Here is a 19962-nt window from a genome sequence, read left to right as displayed (position 1 = left end):
AAGTATAGATGAAGTGATAGCTATAGAAGCTGGAGTTGGTGGATGATATTGCTTTATTTAAAAATAACATGGTAATTTATGGGGCATGAAAAATACTAGATGACATGCATCACATGATGGACCTTTAAGGAATGTGATGGCACTCAAGAGAACCACCACCATACTGTGTCATCGCTGATGATCGTGCAACACATGTTGTGCTTCAAGCACTCCAGTGAAAAGCATTGATCGATGATAACAGTAGTATAGGTAAGAGTTCACCACAAGTCTTTGTTTGTGCATATCACTTTGTCTTTTGAAATTATTTTACGTTTTCTGTTTTGACTGTGCATGCCATGTATTATTTGCAAGAAATTATAGTCCAATTATTATTGCTTATGCTGCAGCCATCATCAGGACGGCGTAACGAAAATGGCGTGTGCCAAGATAGGCAGGTGAAATGACAGCCAACTTGAGAGAAGTTTCCATTACATAGATATATGTATTCTTGTCCTTTTCCTCTTAACATTTTTCTCTGGTCTACCTTCCTCTAAATTGAGTTGTTTGGAATTGGTTGACCACATGCTAAAAGAAGTGATACTTGGAGTTAAGCAAGAATTGCAACTTCATGACAAACCGACCATTAGATCCAGCCGTGTGTCTCCACATAATTACATAAATTTCTACCAATTTACTACAAAAATGGACGGATGCGATAACGCGCGCCATCATGATCTAGTTTAAAGACGTTATAACTGAGCACTTTCCCTACCCTCTCACGCCCCTAGCTGTTTTAGCCATTAGATCTCATGCTGTGGGCATTTTTGGTCGTTGGATGTGCCTTAGTGCTACAATTTCTGGGCTGCTGCTCCCAGGTAAACAAAATCGGAGCTCTATGGTTTACTGGGCTAGAGAAAGACCAGGTAACCCCATTGGACTGTCAGTGCGCATCGACCCCGTGAGGCGACCCAACCCAACTACCATCCACGCTATTCGCTCCCATCCTGACCTCTCCTCTCCCGTTGGCGGCTTCAACCCTTCTATGATCGCGCTGACGGCGGCGGTGACTGACACTTGGCGATGAGGATGCCCAAACCCTCCCAGAACGCACCTTCTTCGGCCCATCCGAACCCAGCAGGCTAGCCGTCCTCCTCCGCGGCGACGCAGGTTGATGCTGTGGCAGCGTTCCATCTTCCTTATTGGTCCCGATGCTGGCCCTTCACCTTTCGCGTCGTGCGTACTCGCGTGGGATGGCGGCGTGTCCAGATCGGCGCGCAGCTCAGCCGATGCGATGTAACGCGACACCTCCGGCACCCTCACCACGTTCGCCTTGCCTTATTCACCACCCTATGTCTGTAACAAACTTGCAGTTTTGCAGGTAATCCGTTTCTACCCCTCTTCTATCTCCCCTATCTTTGTCTAATGATATTGCTCTCCCTCTCCGTTCTAATTCTCCTTTCTCTTTCTTGCTAACTACAATCTCTTGATTTACTGATGCAAGTTTCTGTACCGATAAGTATGACAATCTGCAGGGTTTGTGCATCTAGGAAGAATTATGTACAGAATAATAAAATCAGTAAAATGACAGTTCCAAATTTCTCCCGGAATAAAGTGAAAAGAAATGATGTACTGTATCTAAGATCCATCGGAACTGTTCAGTTTTAATATTTGGATCATTGAATTTATGAATATATGAGACATTTGAATTAAGAGATGGAGGATCTGATTGCGTTGTCAAAGGTGCTCTCAAGGTTAGTTCACTAACCATCTTTCTATTCAGAGTGAAGGTGTGCCATAGTTATAATAAGTCGTTTTTGCTTGTACATTTTAATTTAATATAGATGGAATTTTGATAATGACAAGTCCTCACAAGTCATAACTGTCACTGGTTTCTTAGAACTTCTGGTATGATGTTTTTTTGTATTATAACCAGCGCATATCTGTGCTTTTATTAGGTGGATATCACAATTTACCGATGAAAGGTGTCATCTTTTTCTGTGGACAGGGTCATTATTCTTATTGGCCAGTACTGATTGGGAAGGTAATATGTATCTCAACCTCTCAACTAACATATACTTTCTTTTTCTTGACATTGTGCTGACATGAAAGATATGTTGCCTAACTGATGTGAGCTATGTCACGGGATCCATCTGAACAATTTCGCATTGGTAACTTCATAGTCGTACAACTTGATGTGTCATTGTGCAACCAAAAGGACTCCGCCGACCTTTGTGTCAAACGTCGAAGACCACTAGGTACTGCTCTCTCTTTTATCATGATTGATAATTTTGCCATGCCTTCTTGTTTGCTTTCATCCACAATATTATTGGATAAAACCTCTCACACATGCCTGCTCTGAAATATAATTTGCTCTATTAATGCACGGAGTGAATGTGATTTAGACCAACATTGTAGCAAATCAAATTATCTGACATGATATCATGCGCGTTTATCTTGCCTGACAAATACAATGTACATAGAAATGAGATACTCTTGCTGTAACTTGCTTCTATTATTGCGACTTAGGTCTGTTTTGTCTTTTCTTTTGTAGAGATACTGTTCAGACTAGAGGATCGTGCTTTCAGTATACCAATTTATTTTCATTACTACTTCCTCGTCCCATAATATAAGAGCGTTTTTGACACCAATGTCAAAAACGCTCTTATATTATGGGATGGAGGGAATACCTTGCACCACCAACTATCCAGAAAAAAATTCATAAACATAAGGTTGTGGCAGCTCTTCCTATTCACAGGGGATATCGCTCAATGCTGTTCCTTTAAACTCATTTTTGTGTGGCCCAAAGAACACACATTTCTCATGATTCTGAATAGTTTTTTTTACAGTAGATTGCTGATTTATTTATCTGCTTTTACATTTGTGATCAATGTTTCTTCTAGCATGTCGCTTTGTTGCACCAACCAGTGTATGACTTTATCCTGTGATAGCCCAAAATTAGCAAACGCTGCACTATTTTAGTCACTGAAAGTTTAGATGGATCTCCCCATGCTAATTTGTAGTATGAATTTGCGCTTCACGTGATTAGATGGACCTAAAGAAAACTTACAGCCACCGACAGCCATTTTTGTAAGATCGTAAATTTCAAACACATAGTTGCATCCATGTTGCTGTTATATACATTAAAATTAAGGTTGAATTCGATTATAAGCATGCAGATAGTGTACTTTGTTATTACCAGTTAAGGTCTTGGTTTTGTTTATTATCATTGCTCCATTAAATTTAGTTTGACTTTTTGTCGTTCTACCTAGCCCACTTCTTACATTGCTAGAACCTACACTCCTGGCCTCCTCCATTACCAATACTATAGCACATATGCAAATAACATAAGTTGACAAACTCCAACTCAATAATCCAGATTATATAGTCACCATACTGAGGACTATGTTCCTCCAAATTTAGAAAAAAAATGTTGTTCAATCTGCTATTTACAAAACAATGAATAGTTGCTACTTGCTCGTCCAAATAGACAATCAATTTGTAGTATGCTTCAGTTCTAAAAAAAACATTTTTAGCCTGCAGGTTACTTTCGCAAGAAAATTAGTCCATCGTTTAAATGATTTCTATCTTTTTTTTAGTTTGTAAATTACTTCTATCTGGAAGGGAGATCTCTGCCTTTGGTGACTATTAGTTTGAATTTGAGCAAATATATATACACAGATCTAGGTGGGTACAAGTTCTTTTTATCATGTAACACTGTTCAACTATTTCTATACCTACTAATAAAGCACCTATTGCTTCTGGTGGTACGTCATGTAATTTAACCTATAAGTTGACAAAAATTATCCACCAATGCCATCTGTAAGTCAAAAAACGATTCGGTATTTCAAGTCTCCGCTGCGATTAGTGGTCTTATAAAGAAGATACCACAAATAGTTCACACGAACATCGATAGCCCAGTGGCTGGAGCTTGTCTCTTTCCACCCGGAGACTGGGGTTCGACCCCCAGGCTTGGCAAATTTCCCCTCAATTGTTGTCACGCACCTCCCCTCCACCAATGCGCGTTCATGGACCAGCCCGCAGGCGCGACGCCCCTGTTTTTTTTTCATCTTTGGTCTGTTTGTTTTTTCATTTCTTATTTTGTTTTTCCCTTCTCCAAATTTCAAAATGTTGCGAATTTTGAAAAACATGTTCGAGAAATTATAAAATATTTTCGAATTAAAAAAATATTTGGGAAATCATAAAATTTACACAGTTTCAAAAATATTAGTAATTTTACAAAATTGTTCTTAAATTAAAAAAATCACAATTTGGAAAAATATATCCGATAATAAAACCATGTTCATGATTTTGAAAAAAATAATCGTGTATTCGAAACAAATTCGTGAATCTGACAAAAATGTCCATCAAATTTTAGAGCTAGCTTGCCAAGTGTCACTTAACAGATGGTGTACACACTACAGTTACAACCAAAATATTTTCTTTAAAGTTTTTGTGTGCAGATTCAAGTATTTTTAAGATATTCATGTCTTTCAAACCCAAGCTCTAAATTTAGCACGCTATTTATGAAAATAGCTCAGAAAAAAATGTAGATTCTAAATATGATATTATCTTGCATGTTAATTATTTTTATGTGCAAAATTAATTAGTACTTCTCCTTTTCTATTAAAGGCATGGATGTTTCTTACTCCCATTTTTTGCACGTCACTTATTATCAGATTTTCATCCGTCGTTTGGTTCGTCCATTTGCACATAAAATAGAAAAATAAAATAAAATATGTTCACAATTTTTTGCAAATAGTATAAAACGTTTATGAATTCAAAAAATGTTCTTTATTTTAGAAATTGTTCGAAAAATTGTAAAAGTGTTCATTTGAAAAATGTTCATGATTTAAAATGTGTGCACGAGTTTAAAAAATGTTCATGATGTCAAAAATTGTTCATAATTTCACGAAATTGAGAGTGATATTGTATCTCGATGATGCAACAAAATATGGTCATAGCCATTGAAGATTATGAAAAAAATCTCCCGTTGCAATGCACGGACCCTTTTGCTAGTAATTGCTAAAGAGAGTAAAAACGAAGAAGGTCTACCTTTGATTTTAGTTTTTTGTGCTACTTGTGTTGCTAAATTAGTTCCACTACAGTAGCAATTATAATCCGTATGGCAATTATATTTCCAATTCGATCATTGTTCATGGGCACTGTGAGGGAGGCGCTTTCAAATATCAGTTTGAGAGAAAATATATTTGGCCTTGGGAGATAGTCCATGGATTGTTAATTTTTTGGATCTTGCATCTGCCACTATTAGGTAATATTCTTCATTAGATCATAGTTTTACTTGCATTTTGTTATGAGCGAGTGGAGTCTCTTCGGTATACCTTTGTATCATCTGTTGTCCAGTTATTGCAGGTTTGATGCGCTAATTCTCTGTTGGTATGAGCACGCTAAAGTTGTTACCTTTTTTTGGTAAGGCCAAAGCGTTCCTGAAAGTAGAACGGAAGGGCTTGCATTTCCAGACGAGAAAAAAATGACAGAGCTCTCTTTACCTTAAAATGTTATCTTTGTACTGGCCTGTTTAGAAAGAAGTAATGATTACTGCCATTTCCATATTTGAGTCTCTATGTAGTTTATATGTATGGGTTCAATGTAATTATAGGTGATATATCGTGATTCCGACCATCACAGAGTTATTATGTGGCTTGGATCTGGATAGTAATCATGCTTTCAGACATTTATAAATACCTACCTTTCCATTGTAAAAAGGGACGGGCGCGGCAACGCGCGTCTTCAGCGATCTAGTACTAGACATAATGCACTAACCACCCGGCCACTACACCAATCGTGCTCAGTACTCCCTTTTCTTCTTTTTCTTTTGTCTTTTCTTTTTTTCTTTTTTATTTGTTTCTCTCTCTTAAATTCATGAAATTTTTCCAAAGTCTATGAACTTTTATTCAAATCATGATGAACTTTTTCAAACTTGATGATTTTTTTTAAAATTCGATGAATTTTTTTCAATATCAATGAAAATGATAAAGAAATTCAAAACAGATGAACGTTTTTTCAAAATTGATGAACACTTGTTAAACTGATGAACTTTTGTTTGAATTTGATGAAATTTTTGTTCAAAATCGATGTTTCTTTTTAAAATACGTGAACTTTTTTGAAAATCGATGATTTTTTAATTTGATGAACTTTTTTCAAACTTGGTGAGCTTTTTCAAAATCGACGAATGTTTTTTCAAATTTAATTTTTTCAAAATCAACGAACTTTTTTTCAAAATTGATGAACTTTTTAAAAATGGATGAACTTTTGTTCAAATTTGATGAACTTTTTGTTCAAAATCGATGAACTTATTTTCAATTTTGTGTACTTTTTTGAAATTTCATGAACATTTTTTAAATTTGTACAAACCTTTTCAAATTTAGGAACTTTCTTCAAGTTCACGTTTTTCATATGAGCATTTTTTTCGAAATGGTAACGCCCACACGTGTGACATGTTTGTATTTCGCCCACACGCGTTGAGACACGTTATTCTGTTTTGCACAAATCCTAAAGGAATCTATTAGATTTTCAGTGTCACGTGGGCGTTGGGGAGTTTGCTCACATGGCCCGCAACACGCCGTTGCTAGCTGCGCCGTGTGGGCGAATCAATTTTTGCCACACAGTCACCACCTAGTCCACGCGTGTGTGGGTGAACTGCTCTTTGCCCACACGACGCTCGTACGTTGTTAGATGTCAACTGCAATTGCACGTACGTGAGAACTAGGTAAACACACATGGCAATTATGATTCGTTGCTAGATGGCAACTCCAGTTGTGCATGCGCGGCAACTAGGTAAACACACGTGACAACTGTGATTAACCATACATGGCAAGTATGGTTAGACCACACGTGACAACTAGTTAATCACACACTTAGACATGTCAATTACATTTGCCATCCCCGAGGTAACTAAAGTGTCATCCCACGGGTGCGCCAGGACGTGTGGACGGTTTTGCTTCGTGCCACACATGCAGAGTGAGGATGAGTAGTAGTTGTTGGGCGTGTGGCACGAAGTAACTGCGCCCACACGTGTGGGCAGTTCTAACGTTCGCCCATACATGGCCCATATGGGCTGCCTCCTACTTACACCGCACATGATGTGTGGACGAGTGTCTAATATGCCACACGTGTGAGCGTTATCAGCGTCCATGTTTTTTAGAATTACTACATTAACTCATCTATCTACTACCACTATAAAAGCAAGAGAGGGCAGATCCAACTCAACGTATTAGCCATCTAATCTACGATCTAACGGCCTAAAACATATGTTAACAAAAACTTTCGTTAACGAAATCCCCCTGGCTAACCAAACCCGGTACCCCACCCGCTCGATCACGCCTCTCGCACGCCCCGCTCGCCTCGCTAACCAACCTCTCGACCACGCCCCCACCTTCACGCCTCGCCCCCCCGCCCCTTCTAGGCCTCGCCGCCGCCCTTCACGCCGGCAGCCGATCAAGGCCACGGAGAAGTCAACCCGCTGCCCGCTGCCCGCCGCTCCTCCCCTGCCTTCTCCTTCTCCTTCCTTCTTTCCTTTCTCCATGTTTTCTCACCTCCGGCTCCCTCTCTGTCTCTATGCAGCGCCACCTCTATGGAGACGCCGGATCCGACGCCGGTCGTCCTCGCCTCCCGTGTCTCCTGCCGCTTGCCCCACATCGTGGTGCGCCATGGGTGCCATCCAGATCGAGCACCGCCACGAGAGGCGCCACGCTCCCCTCCCTGCACAGGTGCTTTGCCGTCGTCGTCTCGCCCATCGCCGACCAGCAGAGTGGTCCACTTCCGGCGCCGCAATCCCGGCCGTCACCTGCGCCTCTCTCTGTCGCCGATCCGCGGCCCGTCCCCACCTCTGCCGTGCGTCGGCGGGACACGCTGCCCAGGTATTGTCCATGACCAGCATGCAGAATTCTGAAACAAAATTGAATTTTCAGAGTATGTTCAACTTCGTGCATGTTGAATATATATATATGGCCTATGGGGGAAATACCCAATGGTTCCCAGGGACATCTGGCCCCGGAATCTCACCGGTCATCCAGCCGTGGCTATTAGTATATTACCTGGTCTTCTTTTGTATTACCGCTTTACCTGTGCAAGCAGTCCATGTATTTGACCCGTAACCAGCTACTACCTCCCCACCCATCTCTATGTCAAGCACTGTTCATGTCGGAATGCAGCAGTGCACAAACCGCGTCTGGCCCCTTCCCGGATGGTTGTTGTTCTTTATTTTGTACACCATCGAGACAAATGCATACACTTACAGATAAGCGACTTGATTACTCGCTGATGAATATGATTACTCCAGACATCATCTACGTACTTTTTGTTTCATATTCACCTGCCAAGGATTAGTACTAATAATAAATGACGCACTAGTTTCATTTATATTAACTGCCACAGGACACTAAAAACTAATTATCTAGATTCATTTTTCCCCCTTGCTATGAATATGACCTATAATAGTAAATAAATTCTGGTTTTCTCGCTGTGAAGTCAACGCAGCTTCTTTTATTGTGAAAATTTATATACTATTGCGCAAGTTACTCCAATTTATTCTAAAAATAGTTTCTCAACTATTTTGATTTTTTGTTTAACCATTAGAAAAATCACCTTACAGGATACATATTTCCCCAGGAAACATTGGGTTTTTCCCCACCAAAAACTTATTATATAATGTTACTGCAATATCCCCCCCCCCCCCCCCCCCCCCCGGTTAAACCAGCAACCTACACTTCTTCCACCATTTATTAATCAGAAAAGCTAAAATCCAGTCGTCCGGATTTTTGCATCAGATCCGAACGACTTGCGCGCCGTCAGATCCTCATCCTGCGCGCGTCGTCCCTTCCTTTTCGCCGAATCTGGTCGCCCGCAGATTGGATCCCGATTTTCTCTCCTGCTCGCACGTTGACCTGTATTGCAGCTAAGATCCGATTTTTCTCTCCCGCCCGACCGCACGTCAATCACTGCTGCATTTAAGGTGGACCCGCCCACAAATTGAGCTACTGCTATTTATGTGGAAGAAAAAATAATCTGGAATGGGATTCGAACCCACATCCCCTATGATGCTAGGAAAGCCAATAACCAACTAAGCCAACGCAACTTGAGGTAAACCTCCATCTGTTACGTAAATCACCTAAACTTTAAGCATGGTAATTCGCCCATGGCCTTGTCGTTGCAATATACGGTAACATATGACACTTTTTACCTTCATGATCTTATCTACAGACGTTGGTCCTCACCTCGAAGGAAAAGCACGGCGCACGGCGTGCAACAAGCAGGCACGACCCGTTTAGTCGTGTGTCGGGCCGCGCCTATTACATGCCAAGCATGCGTGCTTGTGGGCCGCCCGTGAAAAATGACCAGGATAAAAGTTGATAACTCAGGTATAAACACAGCGGTAACTTCATTATAAATAACATGATAATATACTCACATCAGAGCTGATAACTCAAGTACAAACATCACGGTAACTTTTCATCCTCGTGATAAAAGTTGATTAAAAATATACCCCGATAACTTTGATGTAAATAACATGGTAATATACGCATATCTGATCTGATAACTCATGTGCAAATAGCATGACAGCTTTTCACCTCTAGATGAAAATTGTTGAAACATACCCGGTAATTTTTATGTAAATATCATGGTAATATAGACATAATAGCTGATAACTCACCCGGTAACTTTTGACCTTAAAATAATAATAAAAATTAAGCATACCTCGATAATTTTTTGTATAAATAGCATGGTAATATTCGCACAACAAAGCTGATAACTCAGGTACCAACATCACAGTAACTTTTTTGACCCGGAAAAAAATGTGTTGAAAAACATATACCTGGTAACTTCTGCCTAATTAGAATGGTAACTTGTGCACATCACAGCCGATAACTTACTTAGCCCAGTCGTGGTTACTATTGACTCCCCCCCCCCCCCTTCAAAAAAAGTCATCCAACATGGAATCTAGTTTCGAAGGTGTTGTCTAGTTTCGAAGGTGTTGTCGGGACGTTTTTATTGGAAAGCGAATTTTCATTCGGACAAATGGTTTGACCTATAAAACATTTTGAACTTTTGAAATAAGGATGATCTAAGATGATATCATATTTTTTTGAAGGGGGGGGGGGTTAATAGTAAACAAATGGTTTGACCTATAACGCATTACAGACCTGATAACTTATGCACAAGCCCCTGATAATTTTGAATCGGGGATTTTTTAATTAAAAATGTACCCCGATAACTCTTGTGTAAATAGCAGAATAATTTACACCTCACATATCTGATAACTTACATATAAACACTCCGATAACTTTTGTTTCAGTTAAAATAAGTGTAGAAACATCCCCCCGATAAGTTCTAGGTAACTAGTATAACATGAGGGTCATGGAGACACCATATATCCGTTCGCGAAGATTGTCCAGTACAAAAATCCAAGGAAAACACTGGAAAAGCATGTTTCCTGTACTATTATACATAATAAACAAATGTCCAAAAATTGGTTAGTTTATTATTTGATTTGGTCCGACCATTCAATTTAGTTGTGAGGCGAATTTCTCTTTCAAATATGTACTCAAATTCTATAAGAAGTCAGATATTTTTGAAGCTTGTCTGACGTTATAGATGGTAGTGAAATATATACTAACGGATGACTTAACTGCAATGAGGGGTTAGCTCTAGTGGTTGTTGAGCTGGGGATGGACACTCGAGGTCTTGTGTTCGACTCTGATGCGTGTTTTTTTAATTTTTTTTGCGTAAAAAAGCTGCGATACGGGGAGAATCGCTAGGGATGAAAAATTCGGTGTAGCGGGAGTCGTGCGGATCTGTTGCTAACCACCAGTCGACTGGTGGTTAGCACAGTCCTTTATTAATTACATTTTCTTTTGTTCTTATTAGTACATTTTTTGGGAATAACTAAATATTTCCCTTGTACTTCGAAAAAAAATAGTAACAAAGACCACATGCAATAGATTTTGTAATTAAAAATTAGACAATAAAGGAGATCCTATAGCCAAATCACATGTTTTATCACTACACACGACGGGTATTGAGCAAGACAATTTCAATCGGACAAAGTTTGTCATCACGGAAAAATAATTAATCGCATAGTTTCCTAGGTTCTTAAACCGACCAAAAAAACCGCGGACGCAGATTTCTTGTACTTGTTACAATGGTGTATGGGGACACCTACACCCTTGTACGACAAAAATCTGTAATTCCACAATAAGTCAATAGTTTCTGCAATTGTTTTTCCAAATAATATCGATTTTTTATTGTAGTCATTGTAGATAATCAACAGAAATAAATATCCTTCTGACTACCTTTATCAAAGCAGTCTAATGTTTTTTCAATAAAAATAATGAATAGTGAGCTATACTACGGGAAATCCCCTTTCGCTCCCGCATGTATAACCCCCTATATGGGGATTATTTTATAAATAATTAAACAAAAAGTCAAAATAGTTCAAAAATATTTTTTAGATTGAACTTGACTTACTTGCGCACTAGTATATAAATTTTCACGAAAAAAACAACCTTGACTTCACAGCGTAAAAGGGAAAATTTATTTACTATTATATGTCACTATTCACGCTATTTTGATCGAAAATTTGTCTTCTTTGGAAAGAAGTCAAAGAGAAATTTACTATTTGTGAAACTTCTCTCACTAGTACAATTAAAGGTCAAGTTTATTTCAAAAATATTTTCATAAATTTTTGACTTTTTGTTGAATTTCTAATTTATTTTTTCATTTAGGGTACATTCCCCTCCGCTATACTGCCAATTAATTTTGTACTTATTTAATTAGTCCCATGGATAAATCTACTTCATACTTATTTAATTAGTCCCATTTTCCTGCCGATCCTTGCAAAACTTGACAATTTAGTTCATTTCTACCACACGCAAAGACATTCTTACGCGCCCACTTAACCAAGCTACGTTGACGACAGGGCTCTGGCAAAGACCCCGTTCTTGCAAAAAGGTGGAGTTTTCCAGCAGTACAGCATTTATCCATGGACGATGGAAAGCGCGTCGTCCCTGCCGGCAGATCCTGTACCAACCTGTTCCACCGCCTAGTACAGCACTGTTCGTCAGGTTAATAATCAACTTTCCAACTTTCGCTTCAAACCGTATAGTCCCAGACGCTACTTTATCTGTCAATCGCGATGCACCTATTGACGCATTGGATAACCGGGACACATGTCCCCTAAACCAAACGTTCGCATGGGTGCTATTTTACTCTCAGTTCTAAGCTATCCAATGCAATGGATATTTCCTGATCGTTGTTCACAAAGAAGACTGTACTGACATATACTTACAAAGCTTACTTCAGTATGTTTTTTTTCTTACATCAGCAAGTTATTGTTTAAACTGGCGAGCAAACAAATGTAATCGAACATATATTTTTGGGGAATAAATTTTTATACTATATTCAGCAACACACTATTTCGTAGATGAAAATCAATATTCAACTTAAGGTATTTTCACAGAACCATGCATAGGAGCTACATATATAGGTTTCCGCCTTATAAATTCTGAAGGTGGAATACCAGTGAGAGCAGGCTCGAGACACCGTGCTTTTATGTTGCTTTTCTTCACCAAATTGGGCAGCCTTTCTGTGTGCCCACATGATTTATCGTTTGTAATTTTAATATTGCAGATGGAGAACAATTATCCATTTGGATATTCCATTGTATGCTAGGGAGCGTTCCCAGTTTATAAAGATCTAACAAACACAACGACAGAGGGGAATGGAGCTCCCCATCTCCAACAAAAAAGGCCACTGGTCAGGTGGGGTATGCCCAAATTTCAGACGAGAACAAAGCAGACTTTCTCCACAAGCATCGTTTAGCCCGCCAGGAAAAAGAAGGTTGCAGCTCTGGAAAGTGTTGGCACGGACCAGGTAGCACACGCGCCTGCTTCTTCATCAAGGTCTGTGCAATGTACTCATCTGAGTGACAAAACCTACAGAGGTATAAATGGTTTGTTCGTAACCTTTCGATCCTACTATATTGATTGACCATTTAATCATCATCGTGACTTATGAGGTCATGTCCTTTTGTAGCCTGTGTAACTACGGCCCCGTGAGTGCTGATCTTCAACTTGATAAAAAAATTAGTCGGACAGAGAAAACAAACAGGTCAAAGTTGGTATGCTGAGCTATCAAATGAGAAAGCTGAATACCTGAAGAAGTAACGAACGGCTCGGCTACAAAAGAAAGATGCGGCCGTTGATGTGAATGTCGAAGTACCTCAATTATCTGACCCACATGTTTCACTGGGTAAGAACACTTCATGTCCTATAATACATATATATACTGATGGATATCTAATAATACTATAGAGACTTTAGTATAGATTATAATGCTATAGATACAACTCCAGAGTTAATTTGTTGAGATAATATTTACTGTCAATACAACTTCAAAGTTTTAAAAGGAGCACATACTTGTTTTGTGATATAGTACACAAAATAGATGTTTCAAACTTCTGGTAAAATTGACACAAATGGTCGATATGGTTCATATTGGCTGTTCTAAGAATGCCAAGTGATTTTTTTGAATCTAACAACTTTCTGTTTTGAAATTTATCTCTCTTGTTATTTCCATCCAAATTAGTTGATATCTATACTTATAGGGAGGTTTACATGCCTGACAGAGCCGGTGCGAAGCCACCACCCAAGGCAGCGGCACTGAGACAAAATGTTCTTGGTCCGTTGGAGGTTCAGATTCAGCTGGGTTTCCCTTTGGACCGTGCTTTGTTCAAATTTGAGCAGAACAGGTATATGTTTCTAATTTCTATGTGTAAAGGTCCATTTTCTCTTCAGTACCTTTGGGGCAATTGTGTTACAAAAATAATATGAACATTTCACATTTGCATCAAGTTGCGGATTGATAACGTTATATTATTGGAAGAAAAAATATGTATGAGGGAAAAATATGTATGAGTGGGAAAATAATACTCCTTCCGATCGGAATAAATGGCTAATTTGAACTAAAACCATGACACTTATTTCCGATCAGATGGAATATGTTTTTTCATTAGTAAAATGAAGATAATTTTTTGGTATAGCAAGTTTCGAAGAGCAAGCCAGTGCGTATACAATGTAAAATCCAAATTGAAAGGAAAAAAAAGAAAATGTGTTTCATCATTGAGACAGCAGCAAAGTGTTTATCTCCTGGCAAGTATTGGATGCACTTGTGCAGAGGTTGAATCAGACTGTTCGTTTGCGGTGGAATCAATTCAGCTAATGGATGATTACATGGGGGATGATAGTGCTATCGTTGCAGAGTGCAAGCAGTTGTCCATTGACTTTACAAAGCTATCTTTTAAGCATTGTTTTAGAGAGGCGGACCAGGTGGCAGATGAATTAGCAAAACAATGTTTAAGTTCCAAATCTTCTGGTTCTTGGGATGTTGTAGTCCCGGACTTTATTTCTCACCTACATGTAAACGATATGACCATTATTTGAGGAATAAAGTTCTAATTATATAAAAAAACAGCAAAGTGTTTATTTTACTTTTAGGGGATATGTTCCTGTCTGACATGGCGCTCGGTGCAATTCCACCGCTCTATCATATGCCATTGCAGAGTCGAACATGTTGTTCCCGATCCACCTTCGATGAGTCGCCAGACAAGAAGTTGCAAAGTTGCTGAACTATGACAGGTACTATTTTAGGGATGTTCAAGATTCGGCTTTGGGGTTAGGCTTGTTTTCGCAATGGTTTGATCAGAGTAGCTGCTAGCTGTTGGGAAAACCTATTTGCTTGATGAGGACAATAATATTACATCAGTCACTTGGGCATCAGTCATCCTAAAGTAATGCGTTCCATTTGTCTCGAGCCGTTTTTTCTTTTTTTCTTTTTTGCTCTGCAACGTCCCAACATTCAATCACTGGACTTCTTCCTACCCTAATACGTTTGTGAAAGCTTTGCCTAGACCAGTGTCGGATAATATTCCCTGTTTATTTTTGGTTCAATTTTCCATTCCTTGATCTAAGGTAATTCATTTTGAGAACTTTTGACCATTGCAGCCAAGCTTTAAAGATATGGTCAAATCTGCTTAACAACTGCCTATTCACTCAACAGACTGTATTATTCTTAGTGCGAAAATGAAGCCAGAGAGAATATCCAATTGTACAAGCATTGTTTAAGCGTGTAAGAAGTCGTGAGATAATTAGAGGGTGTTTGGTTTAGGGACTTTTTAATCCCAGATACTAGAAAAAGTCCCTAAAAAGTCCCTAGAAACCAAACAGGAGGGACCTTTTTTACAGGGACTAGAAAAAGACTCTACTAGAGAGTCTTTTTTGATTAGTCCCTAGGACTAGAAAAAGTCTTAGGACTTCTCAACCAAACACCACCTAGATGTGTCTTTACTAGCTACTGTACATGCATATGATGCTAAATTACACTGTTTCTTAATATTCATTTTAAATTATAACTTGATTTATAATATTTTTAGTACTATCAAAAAGTATTTTCTATGCATGTGAATCTCATATGTGGTTATAATATTAAACTAGATAGGAAGTGCGGCTTGCCGCACCCGGCAGCACCGCTGCCGGGTAAAAGTCATATCCAATCCAGTAACAATAACAGTGACCAAAGCATTGCAAATATACACAATAGCATGATATTGGACCGCCACAAGTTCAATCCCTAACTTAATACTGTGAGTAACCCTATTAGGACCTACTTGATAACCCTATGAATAACATGCCAAAGAACCTAAGTAAGCGTGCTATAACTTAATACTCCTTAACATGATGTATGAACCTGTCAGAATTATACAATTTAGCCAAAGGAATTATACAACATGAGTATGACCGTGTAAATACTCACTGGGGCAAGTAGAAATCAGAGTAATCACCGAAAATCACCAGTGTAATATAGCAAGATTATAACAGAAGCACAACATTGATATAAATATGTTCATTACATAGAAACTGGTCCAAGCAACAACAAAAGGTAGTGGAATCAGGTGTGCCAAAAGCAAGGCAACAACTTCAGGCCAAAAGCAAGCCAAGACGATCCATCGAAACAAAACAAAAATATTAATTGGGCCACAACATGGATCGAGCCACGTTCACAACGAGCGGAATCACAAGTAAAAATAAACGGCAAAAGTACGTGCCCGTGGGTAACTACCCTGAAGGGAGTCTGGTGGTGCGAGAGCGGCCTGTCCGTCATCGCGGCTGCTTGCCTGGTTTGGAGCAGAAGGAAATGAAAAACATTAGGTCAGATGGTACCAAAATGAATTATATAATGGTAAAGTGAGATGCGGGCTTTCTACTGTGCTTAGTTGGGCCTCTGGTATTTTCCAGACCTGCTCATCATTTTACAATTCTTTTGCAGGGTCAAAGGAAAACACACATATGGACCGTCAAATATATTTGTAAAATGTTTTGTAGACCAAACTGCTCTGTATTTTGTAGGCATACCTTCCATGGTCATATAGCATAATGTATACACAGGATAATTGATACAAATGTCAATTGCCTGTGAAACTGGACCATCAAATCTACAGTCGGTTGACATTGTGACATATTTTGTATGCTACCATATTGACCAATCACGATCGTCTCTCTAGCCCAATTGACGAAGAAGAACCTATTCTGGCTAGCCATGGTTGGATCTGCTGCTATTCTATCAAAGCCAACTGGAAGTTGTGTTTTTCAGTTTTCGTTCCAAATGGAGCTATCTGATTTCCTCTAAGAATTTGTAGCTCAATTCCTATTTACTTTTTAACATTTGGCATCGGGCTTACTCACATGACATAAGCAGCCATGAAAGCTCTCGTCAGCCAAAAAAATAGAAGCATAAAAATCAAACATGAGAAGACTGAACGCGGGTAAAGTGCAAGAGGCCAAGATACAACTACTTTAATAGTTGTTGTAACCTAAGACAAGATTTCTAAATGTATAAACAAAAAGATAGAGAGTTGCGACAGAAGAACTGGCAGGTAAGTAATTTGATGATGCCAAAATAACATTGATAAACATGTGACCCGCTATCAATCTCACATCGCTCATTAAAAATCAAGCAAACCAAGGACCGACATGCGGGGTAAAGACGTAAAGTCATACATGTCGTCCACCCTAACAGGAGAAATTGGCTCGTGTGTACCAGACAAACACGCCTCAGCTGCCGGCATCTGCTCCTCATTGTTATTGATCTTCACAAAGTGAATAATCTGTGCATAGAAAGGTAAGCAGGGGTACATCGGTCAGGATTCACTTTCAGGACTTACAAATTTTTCGATCGCACAGAGACACTAATTAATCAAGCTAGTATTCCTAAAGCAGAAAGATAATTATTCATCCATTGAACAGTTAATGGAGAAAAGGGAGTAAAAATGTTCTGCACACTTCTACCACTTAAAAAGCACTTCTATGAAGAGCGAGTAAACTGGATTCTATATAAGGTATCATCATATCATCCTAGAAAATTAGCTTTGATGTCTTTTGATAAAGTAGATGTTTCCTCTAGAGAACCAGTAAGTTTTATGAATAACTCATCTACATGGCATACATGCTACTACTGAAAAACAAAAAAAGCTAATAGATCAAGTGTGAGGTGAACTGGTAGCTTTCTATGAGTCTATTCATTTGTTGAGTTCCTCTGCTGGATTGCATTCCATGTACCTACATTCTAATCCCCATATATTATTTAGTGTTCTTTGTAGCTGATCAACACTAATAGTGTATCTGGGATGGAATAAAGGTTGATGTAACATTAGGCACTCTCCAGATTCTCATTAACTATTCCACACCAAATTCGACATCCATCGCGGACAATATATATATTTTCAGTGAGGACCAACTAAATAGATAAACAAATAGTGTGCAAGTATTAGGTGCACGACAACAGAACTAAATATTTCAGCCAGTGCCGGTGACGGCCAATTGAAAAGGAATTGTAAATATCAGGAAAGAGAAAGGGACTCATAGTTGTATATAATTTTCACAAGCAACATCCCCTATGCGGAACTTACTTAGGGACTCGTAGTTGTATATAATTTTCACAAGCAGCATCCCCTATCCGAAACTTACCTTCGGTGACAAGGCTATATAAACTATCTGATGGACAAAAAAGAAGCTCTTGACAACCTGCATATCAACTTTTCCTACTAAAATGTGACAAAGCTCAAGAGTTCCATTTTTTCAGTTTTATCCCGACTCTTCGATGATTATGTACACCAGCTCTTTCACCCGTTGTTATGTAATACATTTTAAGTTCAAAAGACACCAAGTATAAGGTTGTACACTAAGGAAACAAAGGTAAGAACATGCATAAGATATATCTAACCAGGCTAGAGTACATACTCAAATAGATCCTATTAGTAAGCAGAGGTGTATACTTCCATGTATCAGGCGGTTTTAGCATCAAGAAATCCGTGAAGAACAATGAATGTATATGTGCTGATAATTAACTTGTAAAATCATGTGCTACATCGCTATATGTTTTGACTTTTTTTGTGAACTCCAGTTTAAAATGGTATTTGATAATCCAACATTAGTAATAACTTGCTCCTAAAACATAACAGTGGCATGATCTTTAATATCACAGTCCAGTTCCACTGAAATACAAAAAAGACCACCATATGACACAAGAAAGAATATGTCATTGTTTTGCATAAGTGAAACTCAGAAAGATGTTCAACAAAGCAATGTCCAATGTTATTACAACCAATGTACTCATATATTGGTTGGTATAACATCTTATATTATGGGACGGAGGGAGTAGATTTCATAGGTTGACAGCATGTTTACATAAGATGACAGTTGGTACGACAGAATATGTTAGTGAGAATAGCCCTTGCCAAAATATGACATGAGTATGGAAGCGCGGTGCACAAAATGTATGTGACCCAGTCCAACAACAGATTGGCTTTAGTAGTTCATATGGTTACAGGAAAGAGGACTATGCGCACTTGGAGAGAACTGGTCTTCTCCATTGATTTAAAAAATGCAAGGTTGGACAAAACAGTAGAATTAAGACGTAACTTGCCTGCCCACAAAAAAGATGTAACTTGCCAATATAGTCAATTATGTACCTCGGAACGTGGATCTTCAAAGTTCAATAAGGCAATAGATTTCTCATATTTGTGATTACATAGGCAGGTAAAAGGAAGTGAAGGTGCATTATCAGTGAGAGTGAAGGACCGTGTATATGTGAAGCGATTAACTTTATCGGCATGAAGTTGAGGTCTCACCTCTGTTTTAATTTCTTCTTGGGGGTGGGCTGTCCTAATGTGAATTGAGCACCTTCCAGCAATATGTAGCCTCTAGCACTTGCACACCATACGAAAGCTCCTGCCCAATATGTGGCCTCTAGCACCTGCCAGCAACATTGCATTAACTCGTTTAGATCAGAGAATCTATTATAACTCTTAATCTTTTGTAGGTAAATCGATGAACAAAAACTTGGCTTTAAGGCTTGGCAAGTCGGAATATGTAGCCTCTAGTATGTATCCTCTAGTATTGCCCAATATGTAGCCTCTAGTATGTATCCGGAAATATATATTATCATGACAGAAAGCTTTCTGTTATGATTTAGGACTAATTCAAAAGAGCTGCAAGATTGTCAATGCTAGCATACCTAGATTTTCAGACCTTTTAACCTGTAACAAAATATAGATGTGAAGAGAAGGAAACTTCCAATCATCTCAATACTACTCTTGTGGTGCTGAAACTAAGAGGGACATAGGGCAGCATACTAAGTTGCATCTAGTATGTTGTGACAGTAGCAATTGTTTTAACTTCTAGCAAAATCCGCAAAAGTGGGGCTCCAATATGTTGAGACAGGAATGTTCTTGCTGGGGTTGTGCTTCCTCTACTCTAGGCTCATGTTTGTATCAGGACAGAATGGCAACTAATAACACCGCTGAAGTGATACCTTGGCATATAGCAGCGTGGGCATGTGTAGTATTCCCTTCTGCTTGACTTTCTTCGAACTCTTGAACCATCAGCCAGTCGTAGACACTACATTGGTAACTCA

The 19962-nt window shown here is 38.9% G+C and overlaps 1 long non-coding RNA gene across 2 annotated transcripts; it reads right to left on the bottom strand.

Moving 5' to 3' along the window:
• Positions 1 to 15828: 15828 nt before the first annotated feature.
• LOC123085045 (uncharacterized) lies at positions 15829 to 19629 on the bottom strand. 2 transcript variants are annotated; one of them, XR_006439553.1, is made up of 3 exons: positions 19178 to 19629; positions 17049 to 17155; positions 15829 to 16165 (listed from the first exon to the last, which is right to left on the bottom strand). It is a non-coding gene; the product is annotated as an uncharacterized lncRNA (long non-coding RNA). The 2 variants fall into 2 exon arrangements; XR_006439552.1 differs by having other exon boundaries at positions 17049 to 19629.
• Positions 19630 to 19962: the final 333 nt, after the last annotated feature.

Source organism: Triticum aestivum, chromosome 4A, assembly GCF_018294505.1.
Source record: "Triticum aestivum cultivar Chinese Spring chromosome 4A, IWGSC CS RefSeq v2.1, whole genome shotgun sequence".
Lineage (NCBI taxonomy): Eukaryota > Viridiplantae > Streptophyta > Magnoliopsida > Poales > Poaceae > Triticum > Triticum aestivum.
This window is presented reverse-complemented; position numbering and strand designations above follow the sequence as displayed.